General features: G+C 46.2%; 6 non-coding genes across 6 annotated transcripts; all 6 read left to right on the top strand.

Annotated features, from left to right (window-relative positions):
- Window positions 1-1,828: 1,828 nt before the first annotated feature.
- LOC130333000 (U2 spliceosomal RNA) lies at window positions 1,829-2,019 on the top strand. Its single transcript, XR_008875384.1, has one exon. It is a non-coding gene; the product is annotated as a U2 spliceosomal RNA (small nuclear RNA).
- Window positions 2,020-4,103: 2,084 nt separating this feature from the next.
- Window positions 4,104-4,294, top strand: LOC130332999 (U2 spliceosomal RNA). The gene has a single exon (XR_008875383.1). It is a non-coding gene; the product is annotated as a U2 spliceosomal RNA (small nuclear RNA).
- Window positions 4,295-6,385: 2,091 nt separating this feature from the next.
- On the top strand, window positions 6,386-6,576 carry LOC130332998 (U2 spliceosomal RNA). The gene has a single exon (XR_008875382.1). It is a non-coding gene; the product is annotated as a U2 spliceosomal RNA (small nuclear RNA).
- Window positions 6,577-8,656: 2,080 nt separating this feature from the next.
- Window positions 8,657-8,847, top strand: LOC130332996 (U2 spliceosomal RNA). The gene has a single exon (XR_008875381.1). It is a non-coding gene; the product is annotated as a U2 spliceosomal RNA (small nuclear RNA).
- Window positions 8,848-10,913: 2,066 nt separating this feature from the next.
- LOC130332995 (U2 spliceosomal RNA) lies at window positions 10,914-11,104 on the top strand. The gene has a single exon (XR_008875380.1). It is a non-coding gene; the product is annotated as a U2 spliceosomal RNA (small nuclear RNA).
- Window positions 11,105-13,171: 2,067 nt separating this feature from the next.
- Window positions 13,172-13,362, top strand: LOC130333018 (U2 spliceosomal RNA). The gene has a single exon (XR_008875402.1). It is a non-coding gene; the product is annotated as a U2 spliceosomal RNA (small nuclear RNA).
- Window positions 13,363-14,284: the final 922 nt, after the last annotated feature.

Below are 14,284 nucleotides of genomic sequence, written 5' to 3'. Positions count from 1 at the left end.
TGATAGGCAGCTGCCTTGATAGCGGGTGGGTGCTGAATGTTCCTAATTGACAAAATAAGATTAATGCTTATGAAGAAATATAAAATCTCATCCCTTCCCCAATATCGCGCCACACCCCTACCCCTTAATTCCCTGGTTGAACTTGATGGACATATGTCTTTTTTCGACCGTACTAACTATGTAACTATGTAACATAACATGGGGGGGGGGGGGGTCTCCTGGCTGTTCACACAGGTGTGTCATTGCTGTACATTGACCATGCATTGCTTCTGTGGTATTGCAAAGGCAAAGACAAATGCTTCCAGCCATCCATTGCACTAATGGATTGGTCATCAGCTGGCTGTCTATGTCCCGCATCAATATAGACCAAAGTACAGAGGGTTAGGCTATGCTATTGTGCACCTACCTGATGCATCAGAAGGTGCGAGGCCCTTGCTAAATTCTGTGCACAGACTTTGAGATCTATACTTTAGACTGTATCTAAACCTGCTCCAACATGGACTGACATTCTGGCCTACTTTCAGCCGATGCGACTTGTCTGTCGCTGAACAGTCGCTTTTTATGTATTCAGCACCTATGTATAATGTTGTAAAAATGCTCTAGAAGCTAAAGTCGCAGAAATGTCACACATATTTGGCCTGCAACTTTCTGTGCGACAAATTCAGACAGGAAAAATCAGTATAAATCCTTAGAAAATTATCCCCCAGTGTCTCCATCTGCTGGCGGTATTGAATAAGCATTGCTGCACAGATGGGGTATGCATTAGACGAAAAAAAAGAAGAAAAAGAAGAATAATACGCCCAGAAAAGAGGCGAAAAGGAGAAAAACGTAAAAAAACGTGAAAAAAAAGTAAGAGGAAGAGAAGGGAAAAAAAGGTGGAAATGGGTTTAAAAGTGATTTCGGCGGAGAAATATATATATGTATATATATATATATATATATATATATATATATACGCGCACACACACACATATATATAAACGTATTCTCCGTTGAGATATTGCAGCCGCTGCTGTGTCCAGGCCCAGGAGCCTTAGCACTGTGCTGTGATGTCACTCAATACCACTGACATCACTAGGTGTAAACAACATCTCTCCTTTGCTGTGTATGTGACTATGGAGCTGTTTGGTGATGTCGTCTATTATGGCCTTCATAGAAGCAACAGGAGATTGTTGCATCCATCTAGAACCCTCAGAACTACAGTGCTATGATGTCACTCACTTCCACAGGCCTTGCAGAGTGTAAACAACAACAACCCAGCTTTGTTGTGTATGTAACCATAGGGATTTGTGATGTCACCTAGAACCTTCACAGCAGCGACAGCTTTATGAGGAGCATCAGCACTGCTCTGCCTGAGCAGAACCATCACCGCCATAGGTTGTCAAATAACCCGGGTTTAACCCACACAGGTAAGTCCAATGGGGTGCAGGCATGTCCTCTATGCTTACAGCTTCCCGTGGGTGTTGGTTTGATACCGTTTGGGGACAGCCAAGGAGGCATCTGCAGGCAACAAAGGTAGGTGTGTGCTTGTGTGTGTGTTTCCTATGCAGATCCTAAGCCCAGTGTCACATGCAAGTAGGAGGAGTAAGAAGGGTTCCTGGCAAATCCGGGTTATGGATTGCATTTAAAAAGGCCCCGTGGGAGTGCAATGGGCCCCTGTCTTGCTGCTTAGCAATAATGGTATGGGTTTAGGTTCTGCTGTGTGTACTGGTGGTTGACTGCCCCCCAGCCCAGAGTGTGCATGGAAAATTGTCTGGCAGCCTCCCTGACAGCAAGCAGTGATAGTGCCCATGAAGGGCACCTTGTTGGGCCCGCCCCTTTCACGGTTATCGCTTCTCGGCCTTTTGGCTAAGATCAAGTGTAGTATCTGTTCTTATCAGTTTAATATCTGATACGTCCCCTATCTGGGGACCATATATTAAATGGATTTTTGAGAACGGGGGCCGATTTCGAAGCTTGCTTCCGTCGCCCTATGCATTGACCCGATATGGCAGTATCTTCGGGTACAGTGCACCACCCCCTTACAGGGTTAAAAAGAAAGATTCCTACTTTCATTGCTACCTGCTTGCTGGCTAGCCAGCTAGCCAGCCCTGTGGGCCTTGCTGCTGCTGCAGCCAAAAAACAAAAGGTGGTGCTGCTGCTGCTTCTGCTGCTTCTGCTTCTGCTTGTGTCTGGCCGCTGTTGGAGCGTCCAGGCACAGGACTTCTGCTGCTGCTGACTAAATGGCCTCCTTAATTGGATCATTTGAGTAGCCAGCACACCTGTGCAGGTAGGGCATGACATGATAGGCAGCTGCCTTGATAGCGGGTGGGTGCTGAATGTTCCTAATTGACAAAATAAGATTAATGCTTATGAAGAAATATAAAATCTCATCCCTTCCCCAATATCGCGCCACACCCCTACCCCTTAATTCCCTGGTTGAACTTGATGGACATATGTCTTTTTTCGACCGTACTAACTATGTAACTATGTAACATAACATGGGGGGGGGGGGGGGTCTCCTGGCTGTTCACACAGGTGTGTCATTGCTGTACATTGACCATGCATTGCTTCTGTGGTATTGCAAAGGCAAAGACAAATGCTTCCAGCCATCCATTGCACTAATGGATTGGTCATCAGCTGGCTGTCTATGTCCCGCATCAATATAGACCAAAGTACAGAGGGTTAGGCTATGCTATTGTGCACCTACCTGATGCATCAGAAGGTGCGAGGCCCTTGCTAAATTCTGTGCACAGACTTTGAGATCTATACTTTAGACTGTATCTAAACCTGCTCCAACATGGACTGACATTCTGGCCTACTTTCAGCCGATGCGACTTGTCTGTCGCTGAACAGTCGCTTTTTATGTATTCAGCACCTATGTATAATGTTGTAAAAATGCTCTAGAAGCTAAAGTCGCAGAAATGTCACACATATTTGGCCTGCAACTTTCTGTGCGACAAATTCAGACAGGAAAAATCAGTATAAATCCTTAGAAAATTATCCCCCAGTGTCTCCACGGTATTGAATAAGCATTGCTGCACTGATGGGGTATGCATTAGACGAAAAAAAAGAAGAAAAAGAAGAATAATACGCCCAGAAAAGAGGCGAAAAGGAGAAAAACGTAAAAAAACGTGAAAAAAAAGTAAGAGGAAGAGAAGGGAAAAAAAGGTGGAAATGGGTTTAAAAGTGATTTCGGCGGAGAAATATATATATATATATATATATATATATATATATATATATATATATACGCGCACACACACACATATATAAACGTATTCTCCGTTGAGATATTGCAGCCGCTGCTGTGTCCAGGCCCAGGAGCCTTAGCACTGTGCTGTGATGTCACTCAATACCACTGACATCACTAGGTGTAAACAACATCTCTCCTTTGCTGTGTATGTGACTATGGAGCTGTTTGGTGATGTCGTCTATTATGGCCTTCATAGAAGCAACAGGAGATTGTTGCATCCATCTAGAACCCTCAGAACTACAGTGCTATGATGTCACTCACTTCCACAGGCCTTGCAGAGTGTAAACAACAACAACCCAGCTTTGTTGTGTATGTAACCATAGGGATTTGTGATGTCACCTAGAACCTTCACAGCAGCGACAGCTTTATGAGGAGCATCAGCACTGCTCTGCCTGAGCAGAACCATCACCGCCATAGGTTGTCAAATAACCCGGGTTTAACCCACACAGGTAAGTCCAATGGGGTGCAGGCATGTCCTCTATGCTTACAGCTTCCCGTGGGTGTTGGTTTGATACCGTTTGGGGACAGCCAAGGAGGCATCTGCAGGCAACAAAGGTAGGTGTGTGCTTGTGTGTGTGTTTCCTATGCAGATCCTAAGCCCAGTGTCACATGCAAGTAGGAGGAGTAAGAAGGGTTCCTGGCAAATCCGGGTTATGGATTGCATTTAAAAAGGCCCCGTGGGAGTGCAATGGGCCCCTGTCTTGCTGCTTAGCAATAATGGTATGGGTTTAGGTTCTGCTGTGTGTACTGGTGGTTGACTGCCCCCCAGCCCAGAGTGTGCATGGAAAATTGTCTGGCAGCCTCCCTGACAGCAAGCAGTGATAGTGCCCATGAAGGGCACCTTGTTGGGCCCGCCCCTTTCACGGTTATCGCTTCTCGGCCTTTTGGCTAAGATCAAGTGTAGTATCTGTTCTTATCAGTTTAATATCTGATACGTCCCCTATCTGGGGACCATATATTAAATGGATTTTTGAGAACGGGGGCCGATTTCGAAGCTTGCTTCCGTCGCCCTATGCATTGACCCGATATGGCAGTATCTTCGGGTACAGTGCACCACCCCCTTACAGGGTTAAAAAGAAAGATTCCTACTTTCATTGCTACCTGCTTGCTGGCTAGCCAGCTAGCCAGCCCTGTGGGCCTTGCTGCTGCTGCAGCCAAAAAACAAAAGGTGGTGCTGCTGCTGCTTCTGCTGCTTCTGCTTCTGCTTGTGTCTGGCCGCTGTTGGAGCGTCCAGGCACAGGACTTCTGCTGCTGCTGACTAAATGGCCTCCTTAATTGGATCATTTGAGTAGCCAGCACACCTGTGCAGGTAGGGCATGACATGATAGGCAGCTGCCTTGATAGCGGGTGGGTGCTGAATGTTCCTAATTGACAAAATAAGATTAATGCTTATGAAGAAATATAAAATCTCATCCCTTCCCCAATATCGCGCCACACCCCTACCCCTTAATTCCCTGGTTGAACTTGATGGACATATGTCTTTTTTCGACCGTACTAACTATGTAACTATGTAACATAACATGGGGGGGGGGGGGGGTCTCCTGGCTGTTCACACAGGTGTGTCATTGCTGTACATTGACCATGCATTGCTTCTGTGGTATTGCAAAGGCAAAGACAAATGCTTCCAGCCATCCATTGCACTAATGGATTGGTCATCAGCTGGCTGTCTATGTCCCGCATCAATATAGACCAAAGTACAGAGGGTTAGGCTATGCTATTGTGCACCTACCTGATGCATCAGAAGGTGCGAGGCCCTTGCTAAATTCTGTGCACAGACTTTGAGATCTATACTTTAGACTGTATCTAAACCTGCTCCAACATGGACTGACATTCTGGCCTACTTTCAGCCGATGCGACTTGTCTGTCGCTGAACAGTCGCTTTTTATGTATTCAGCACCTATGTATAATGTTGTAAAAATGCTCTAGAAGCTAAAGTCGCAGAAATGTCACACATATTTGGCCTGCAACTTTCTGTGCGACAAATTCAGACAGGAAAAATCAGTATAAATCCTTAGAAAATTATCCCCCAGTGTCTCCATCTGCTGGCGGTATTGAATAAGCATTGCTGCACTGATGGGGTATGCATTAGACGAAAAAAAGAAGAAAAAGAAGAATAATACGCCCAGAAAAGAGGCGAAAAGGAGAAAAACGTAAAAAAACGTGAAAAAAAAGTAAGAGGAAGAGAAGGGAAAAAAAGGTGGAAATGAGTTTAAAAGTGATTTCGGCGGAGAAATATATATATATATATATATATATATATATATATATATATATATATACGCGCACACACACACATATATAAACGTATTCTCCGTTGAGATATTGCAGCCGCTGCTGTGTCCAGGCCCAGGAGCCTTAGCACTGTGCTGTGATGTCACTCAATACCACTGACATCACTAGGTGTAAACAACATCTCTCCTTTGCTGTGTATGTGACTATGGAGCTGTTTGGTGATGTCGTCTATTATGGCCTTCATAGAAGCAACAGGAGATTGTTGCATCCATCTAGAACCCTCAGAACTACAGTGCTATGATGTCACTCACTTCCACAGGCCTTGCAGAGTGTAAACAACAACAACCCAGCTTTGTTGTGTATGTAACCATAGGGATTTGTGATGTCACCTAGAACCTTCACAGCAGCGACAGCTTTATGAGGAGCATCAGCACTGCTCTGCCTGAGCAGAACCATCACCGCCATAGGTTGTCAAATAACCCGGGTTTAACCCACACAGGTAAGTCCAATGGGGTGCAGGCATGTCCTCTATGCTTACAGCTTCCCGTGGGTGTTGGTTTGATACCGTTTGGGGACAGCCAAGGAGGCATCTGCAGGCAACAAAGGTAGGTGTGTGCTTGTGTGTGTGTTTCCTATGCAGATCCTAAGCCCAGTGTCACATGCAAGTAGGAGGAGTAAGAAGGGTTCCTGGCAAATCCGGGTTATGGATTGCATTTAAAAAGGCCCCGTGGGAGTGCAATGGGCCCCTGTCTTGCTGCTTAGCAATAATGGTATGGGTTTAGGTTCTGCTGTGTGTACTGGTGGTTGACTGCCCCCCAGCCCAGAGTGTGCATGGAAAATTGTCTGGCAGCCTCCCTGACAGCAAGCAGTGATAGTGCCCATGAAGGGCACCTTGTTGGGCCCGCCCCTTTCACGGTTATCGCTTCTCGGCCTTTTGGCTAAGATCAAGTGTAGTATCTGTTCTTATCAGTTTAATATCTGATACGTCCCCTATCTGGGGACCATATATTAAATGGATTTTTGAGAACGGGGGCCGATTTCGAAGCTTGCTTCCGTCGCCCTATGCATTGACCCGATATGGCAGTATCTTCGGGTACAGTGCACCACCCCCTTACAGGGTTAAAAAGAAAGATTCCTACTTTCATTGCTACCTGCTTGCTGGCTAGCCAGCTAGCCAGCCCTGTGGGCCTTGCTGCTGCTGCAGCCAAAAAACAAAAGGTGGTGCTGCTGCTGCTTCTGCTGCTTCTGCTTCTGCTTGTGTCTGGCCGCTGTTGGAGCGTCCAGGCACAGGACTTCTGCTGCTGCTGACTAAATGGCCTCCTTAATTGGATCATTTGAGTAGCCAGCACACCTGTGCAGGTAGGGCATGACATGATAGGCAGCTGCCTTGATAGCGGGTGGGTGCTGAATGTTCCTAATTGACAAAATAAGATTAATGCTTATGAAGAAATATAAAATCTCATCCCTTCCCCAATATCGCGCCACACCCCTACCCCTTAATTCCCTGGTTGAACTTGATGGACATATGTCTTTTTTCGACCGTACTAACTATGTAACTATGTAACATAACATGGGGGGGGGGGGGGGGTCTCCTGGCTGTTCACACAGGTGTGTCATTGCTGTACATTGACCATGCATTGCTTCTGTGGTATTGCAAAGGCAAAGACAAATGCTTCCAGCCATCCATTGCACTAATGGATTGGTCATCAGCTGGCTGTCTATGTCCCGCATCAATATAGACCAAAGTACAGAGGGTTAGGCTATGCTATTGTGCACCTACCTGATGCATCAGAAGGTGCGAGGCCCTTGCTAAATTCTGTGCACAGACTTTGAGATCTATACTTTAGACTGTATCTAAACCTGCTCCAACATGGACTGACATTCTGGCCTACTTTCAGCCGATGCGACTTGTCTGTCGCTGAACAGTCGCTTTTTATGTATTCAGCACCTATGTATAATGTTGTAAAAATGCTCTAGAAGCTAAAGTCGCAGAAATGTCACACATATTTGGCCTGCAACTTTCTGTGCGACAAATTCAGACAGGAAAAATCAGTATAAATCCTTAGAAAATTATCCCCCAGTGTCTCCATCTGCTGGCGGTATTGAATAAGCATTGCTGCACTGATGGGGTATGCATTAGACGAAAAAAAGAAGAAAAAGAAGAATAATACGCCCAGAAAAGAGGCGAAAAGGAGAAAAACGTAAAAAAACGTGAAAAAAAAGTAAGAGGAAGAGAAGGGAAAAAAAGGTGGAAATGGGTTTAAAAGTGATTTCGGCGGAGAAATATATATATATATATATATATATATATATATATACGCGCACACACACACATATATAAACGTATTCTCCGTTGAGATATTGCAGCCGCTGCTGTGTCCAGGCCCAGGAGCCTTAGCACTGTGCTGTGATGTCACTCAATACCACTGACATCACTAGGTGTAAACAACATCTCTCCTTTGCTGTGTATGTGACTATGGAGCTGTTTGGTGATGTCGTCTATTATGGCCTTCATAGAAGCAACAGGAGATTGTTGCATCCATCTAGAACCCTCAGAACTACAGTGCTATGATGTCACTCACTTCCACAGGCCTTGCAGAGTGTAAACAACAACAACCCAGCTTTGTTGTGTATGTAACCATAGGGATTTGTGATGTCACCTAGAACCTTCACAGCAGCGACAGCTTTATGAGGAGCATCAGCACTGCTCTGCCTGAGCAGAACCATCACCGCCATAGGTTGTCAAATAACCCGGGTTTAACCCACACAGGTAAGTCCAATGGGGTGCAGGCATGTCCTCTATGCTTACAGCTTCCCGTGGGTGTTGGTTTGATACCGTTTGGGGACAGCCAAGGAGGCATCTGCAGGCAACAAAGGTAGGTGTGTGCTTGTGTGTGTGTTTCCTATGCAGATCCTAAGCCCAGTGTCACATGCAAGTAGGAGGAGTAAGAAGGGTTCCTGGCAAATCCGGGTTATGGATTGCATTTAAAAAGGCCCCGTGGGAGTGCAATGGGCCCCTGTCTTGCTGCTTAGCAATAATGGTATGGGTTTAGGTTCTGCTGTGTGTACTGGTGGTTGACTGCCCCCCAGCCCAGAGTGTGCATGGAAAATTGTCTGGCAGCCTCCCTGACAGCAAGCAGTGATAGTGCCCATGAAGGGCACCTTGTTGGGCCCGCCCCTTTCACGGTTATCGCTTCTCGGCCTTTTGGCTAAGATCAAGTGTAGTATCTGTTCTTATCAGTTTAATATCTGATACGTCCCCTATCTGGGGACCATATATTAAATGGATTTTTGAGAACGGGGGCCGATTTCGAAGCTTGCTTCCGTCGCCCTATGCATTGACCCGATATGGCAGTATCTTCGGGTACAGTGCACCACCCCCTTACAGGGTTAAAAAGAAAGATTCCTACTTTCATTGCTACCTGCTTGCTGGCTAGCCAGCTAGCCAGCCCTGTGGGCCTTGCTGCTGCTGCAGCCAAAAAACAAAAGGTGGTGCTGCTGCTGCTTCTGCTGCTTCTGCTTCTGCTTGTGTCTGGCCGCTGTTGGAGCGTCCAGGCACAGGACTTCTGCTGCTGCTGACTAAATGGCCTCCTTAATTGGATCATTTGAGTAGCCAGCACACCTGTGCAGGTAGGGCATGACATGATAGGCAGCTGCCTTGATAGCGGGTGGGTGCTGAATGTTCCTAATTGACAAAATAAGATTAATGCTTATGAAGAAATATAAAATCTCATCCCTTCCCCAATATCGCGCCACACCCCTACCCCTTAATTCCCTGGTTGAACTTGATGGACATATGTCTTTTTTCGACCGTACTAACTATGTAACTATGTAACATAACATGGGGGGGGGGGGGTCTCCTGGCTGTTCACACAGGTGTGTCATTGCTGTACATTGACCATGCATTGCTTCTGTGGTATTGCAAAGGCAAAGACAAATGCTTCCAGCCATCCATTGCACTAATGGATTGGTCATCAGCTGGCTGTCTATGTCCCGCATCAATATAGACCAAAGTACAGAGGGTTAGGCTATGCTATTGTGCACCTACCTGATGCATCAGAAGGTGCGAGGCCCTTGCTAAATTCTGTGCACAGACTTTGAGATCTATACTTTAGACTGTATCTAAACCTGCTCCAACATGGACTGACATTCTGGCCTACTTTCAGCCGATGCGACTTGTCTGTCGCTGAACAGTCGCTTTTTATGTATTCAGCACCTATGTATAATGTTGTAAAAATGCTCTAGAAGCTAAAGTCGCAGAAATGTCACACATATTTGGCCTGCAACTTTCTGTGCGACAAATTCAGACAGGAAAAATCAGTATAAATCCTTAGAAAATTATCCCCCAGTGTCTCCATCTGCTGGCGGTATTGAATAAGCATTGCTGCACTGATGGGGTATGCATTAGACGAAAAAAAAGAAGAAAAAGAAGAATAATACACCCAGAAAAGAGGCGAAAAGGAGAAAAACGTAAAAAAACGTGAAAAAAAAGTAAGAGGAAGAGAAGGGAAAAAAAGGTGGAAATGGGTTTAAAAGTGATTTCGGCGGAGAAATATATATATATATATATATACGCGCACACACACACATATATATAAACGTATTCTCCGTTGAGATATTGCAGCCGCTGCTGTGTCCAGGCCCAGGAGCCTTAGCACTGTGCTGTGATGTCACTCAATACCACTGACATCACTAGGTGTAAACAACATCTCTCCTTTGCTGTGTATGTGACTATGGAGCTGTTTGGTGATGTCGTCTATTATGGCCTTCATAGAAGCAACAGGAGATTGTTGCATCCATCTAGAACCCTCAGAACTACAGTGCTATGATGTCACTCACTTCCACAGGCCTTGCAGAGTGTAAACAACAACAACCCAGCTTTGTTGTGTATGTAACCATAGGGATTTGTGATGTCACCTAGAACCTTCACAGCAGCGACAGCTTTATGAGGAGCATCAGCACTGCTCTGCCTGAGCAGAACCATCACCGCCATAGGTTGTCAAATAACCCGGGTTTAACCCACACAGGTAAGTCCAATGGGGTGCAGGCATGTCCTCTATGCTTACAGCTTCCCGTGGGTGTTGGTTTGATACCGTTTGGGGACAGCCAAGGAGGCATCTGCAGGCAACAAAGGTAGGTGTGTGCTTGTGTGTGTGTTTCCTATGCAGATCCTAAGCCCAGTGTCACATGCAAGTAGGAGGAGTAAGAAGGGTTCCTGGCAAATCCGGGTTATGGATTGCATTTAAAAAGGCCCCGTGGGAGTGCAATGGGCCCCTGTCTTGCTGCTTAGCAATAATGGTATGGGTTTAGGTTCTGCTGTGTGTACTGGTGGTTGACTGCCCCCCAGCCCAGAGTGTGCATGGAAAATTGTCTGGCAGCCTCCCTGACAGCAAGCAGTGATAGTGCCCATGAAGGGCACCTTGTTGGGCCCGCCCCTTTCACGGTTATCGCTTCTCGGCCTTTTGGCTAAGATCAAGTGTAGTATCTGTTCTTATCAGTTTAATATCTGATACGTCCCCTATCTGGGGACCATATATTAAATGGATTTTTGAGAACGGGGGCCGATTTCGAAGCTTGCTTCCGTCGCCCTATGCATTGACCCGATATGGCAGTATCTTCGGGTACAGTGCACCACCCCCTTACAGGGTTAAAAAGAAAGATTCCTACTTTCATTGCTACCTGCTTGCTGGCTAGCCAGCTAGCCAGCCCTGTGGGCCTTGCTGCTGCTGCAGCCAAAAAACAAAAGGTGGTGCTGCTGCTGCTTCTGCTGCTTCTGCTTCTGCTTGTGTCTGGCCGCTGTTGGAGCGTCCAGGCACAGGACTTCTGCTGCTGCTGACTAAATGGCCTCCTTAATTGGATCATTTGAGTAGCCAGCACACCTGTGCAGGTAGGGCATGACATGATAGGCAGCTGCCTTGATAGCGGGTGGGTGCTGAATGTTCCTAATTGACAAAATAAGATTAATGCTTATGAAGAAATATAAAATCTCATCCCTTCCCCAATATCGCGCCACACCCCTACCCCTTAATTCCCTGGTTGAACTTGATGGACATATGTCTTTTTTCGACCGTACTAACTATGTAACTATGTAACATAACATGGGGGGGGGGGGTCTCCTGGCTGTTCACACAGGTGTGTCATTGCTGTACATTGACCATGCATTGCTTCTGTGGTATTGCAAAGGCAAAGACAAATGCTTCCAGCCATCCATTGCACTAATGGATTGGTCATCAGCTGGCTGTCTATGTCCCGCATCAATATAGACCAAAGTACAGAGGGTTAGGCTATGCTATTGTGCACCTACCTGATGCATCAGAAGGTGCGAGGCCCTTGCTAAATTCTGTGCACAAACTTTGAGATCTATACTTTAGACTGTATCTAAACCTGCTCCAACATGGACTGACATTCTGGCCTACTTTCAGCCGATGCGACTTGTCTGTCGCTGAACAGTCGCTTTTTATGTATTCAGCACCTATGTATAATGTTGTAAAAATGCTCTAGAAGCTAAAGTCGCAGAAATGTCACACATATTTGGCCTGCAACTTTCTGTGCGACAAATTCAGACAGGAAAAATCAGTATAAATCCTTAGAAAATTATCCCCCAGTGTCTCCATCTGCTGGCGGTATTGAATAAGCATTGCTGCACTGATGGGGTATGCATTAGACGAAAAAAAAGAAGAAAAAGAAGAATAATACGCCCAGAAAAGAGGCGAAAAGGAGAAAAACGTAAAAAAACGTGAAAAAAAAGTAAGAGGAAGAGAAGGGAAAAAAAGGTGGAAATGGGTTTAAAAGTGATTTCGGCGGAGAAATATATATATATATATATATATACGCGCACACACACACATATATATAAACGTATTCTCCGTTGAGATATTGCAGCCGCTGCTGTGTCCAGGCCCAGGAGCCTTAGCACTGTGCTGTGATGTCACTCAATACCACTGACATCACTAGGTGTAAACAACATCTCTCCTTTGCTGTGTATGTGACTATGGAGCTGTTTGGTGATGTCGTCTATTATGGCCTTCATAGAAGCAACAGGAGATTGTTGCATCCATCTAGAACCCTCAGAACTACAGTGCTATGATGTCACTCACTTCCACAGGCCTTGCAGAGTGTAAACAACAACAACCCAGCTTTGTTGTGTATGTAACCATAGGGATTTGTGATGTCACCTAGAACCTTCACAGCAGCGACAGCTTTATGAGGAGCATCAGCACTGCTCTGCCTGAGCAGAACCATCACCGCCATAGGTTGTCAAATAACCCGGGTTTAACCCACACAGGTAAGTCCAATGGGGTGCAGGCATGTCCTCTATGCTTACAGCTTCCCGTGGGTGTTGGTTTGATACCGTTTGGGGACAGCCAAGGAGGCATCTGCAGGCAACAAAGGTAGGTGTGTGCTTGTGTGTGTGTTTCCTATGCAGATCCTAAGCCCAGTGTCACATGCAAGTAGGAGGAGTAAGAAGGGTTCCTGGCAAATCCGGGTTATGGATTGCATTTAAAAAGGCCCCGTGGGAGTGCAATGGGCCCCTGTCTTGCTGCTTAGCAATAATGGTATGGGTTTAGGTTCTGCTGTGTGTACTGGTGGTTGACTGCCCCCCAGCCCAGAGTGTGCATGGAAAATTGTCTGGCAGCCTCCCTGACAGCAAGCAGTGATAGTGCCCATGAAGGGCACCTTGTTGGGCCCGCCCCTTTCACGGTTATCGCTTCTCGGCCTTTTGGCTAAGATCAAATGTAGTATCTGTTCTTATCAGTTTAATATCTGATACGTCCCCTATCTGGGGACCATATATTAAATGGATTTTTGAGAACGGGGGCCGATTTCGAAGCTTGCTTCCGTCGCCCTATGCATTGACCCGATATGGCAGTATCTTCGGGTACAGTGCACCACCCCCTTACAGGGTTAAAAAGAAAGATTCCTACTTTCATTGCTACCTGCTTGCTGGCTAGCCAGCTAGCCAGCCCTGTGGGCCTTGCTGCTGCCGCAGCCAAAAAACAAAAGGTGGTGCTGCTGCTGCTTCTGCTGCTTCTGCTTCTGCTTGTGTCTGGCCGCTGTTGGAGCGTCCAGGCACAGGACTTCTGCTGCTGCTGACTAAATGGCCTCCTTAATTGGATCATTTGAGTAGCCAGCACACCTGTGCAGGTAGGGCATGACATGATAGGCAGCTGCCTTGATAGCGGGTGGGTGCTGAATGTTCCTAATTGACAAAATAAGATTAATGCTTATGAAGAAATATAAAATCTCATCCCTTCCCCAATATCGCGCCACACCCCTACCCCTTAATTCCCTGGTTGAACTTGATGGACATATGTCTTTTTTCGACCGTACTAACTATGTAACTATGTAACATAACATGGGGGGGGGGGGGGGTCTCCTGGCTGTTCACACAGGTGTGTCATTGCTGTACATTGACCATGCATTGCTTCTGTGGTATTGCAAAGGCAAAGACAAATGCTTCCAGCCATCCATTGCACTAATGGATTGGTCATCAGCTGGCTGTCTATGTCCCGCATCAATATAGACCAAAGTACAGAGGGTTAGGCTATGCTATTGTGCACCTACCTGATGCATCAGAAGGTGCGAGGCCCTTGCTAAATTCTGTGCACAGACTTTGAGATCTATACTTTAGACTGTATCTAAACCTGCTCCAACATGGACTGACATTCTGGCCTACTTTCAGCCGATGCGACTTGTCTGTCGCTGAACAGTCGCTTTTTATGTATTCAGCACCTATGTATAATGTTGTAAAAATGCTCTAGAAGCTAAAGTCGCAGAAATGTCACACATATTTGGCCTGCAACTTTCTGTGCGACA

This window comes from Hyla sarda, unplaced genomic scaffold (genome assembly GCF_029499605.1).
Source record: "Hyla sarda isolate aHylSar1 unplaced genomic scaffold, aHylSar1.hap1 scaffold_398, whole genome shotgun sequence".
NCBI classification, from domain to species: domain Eukaryota; kingdom Metazoa; phylum Chordata; class Amphibia; order Anura; family Hylidae; genus Hyla; species Hyla sarda.
This window is presented reverse-complemented; position numbering and strand designations above follow the sequence as displayed.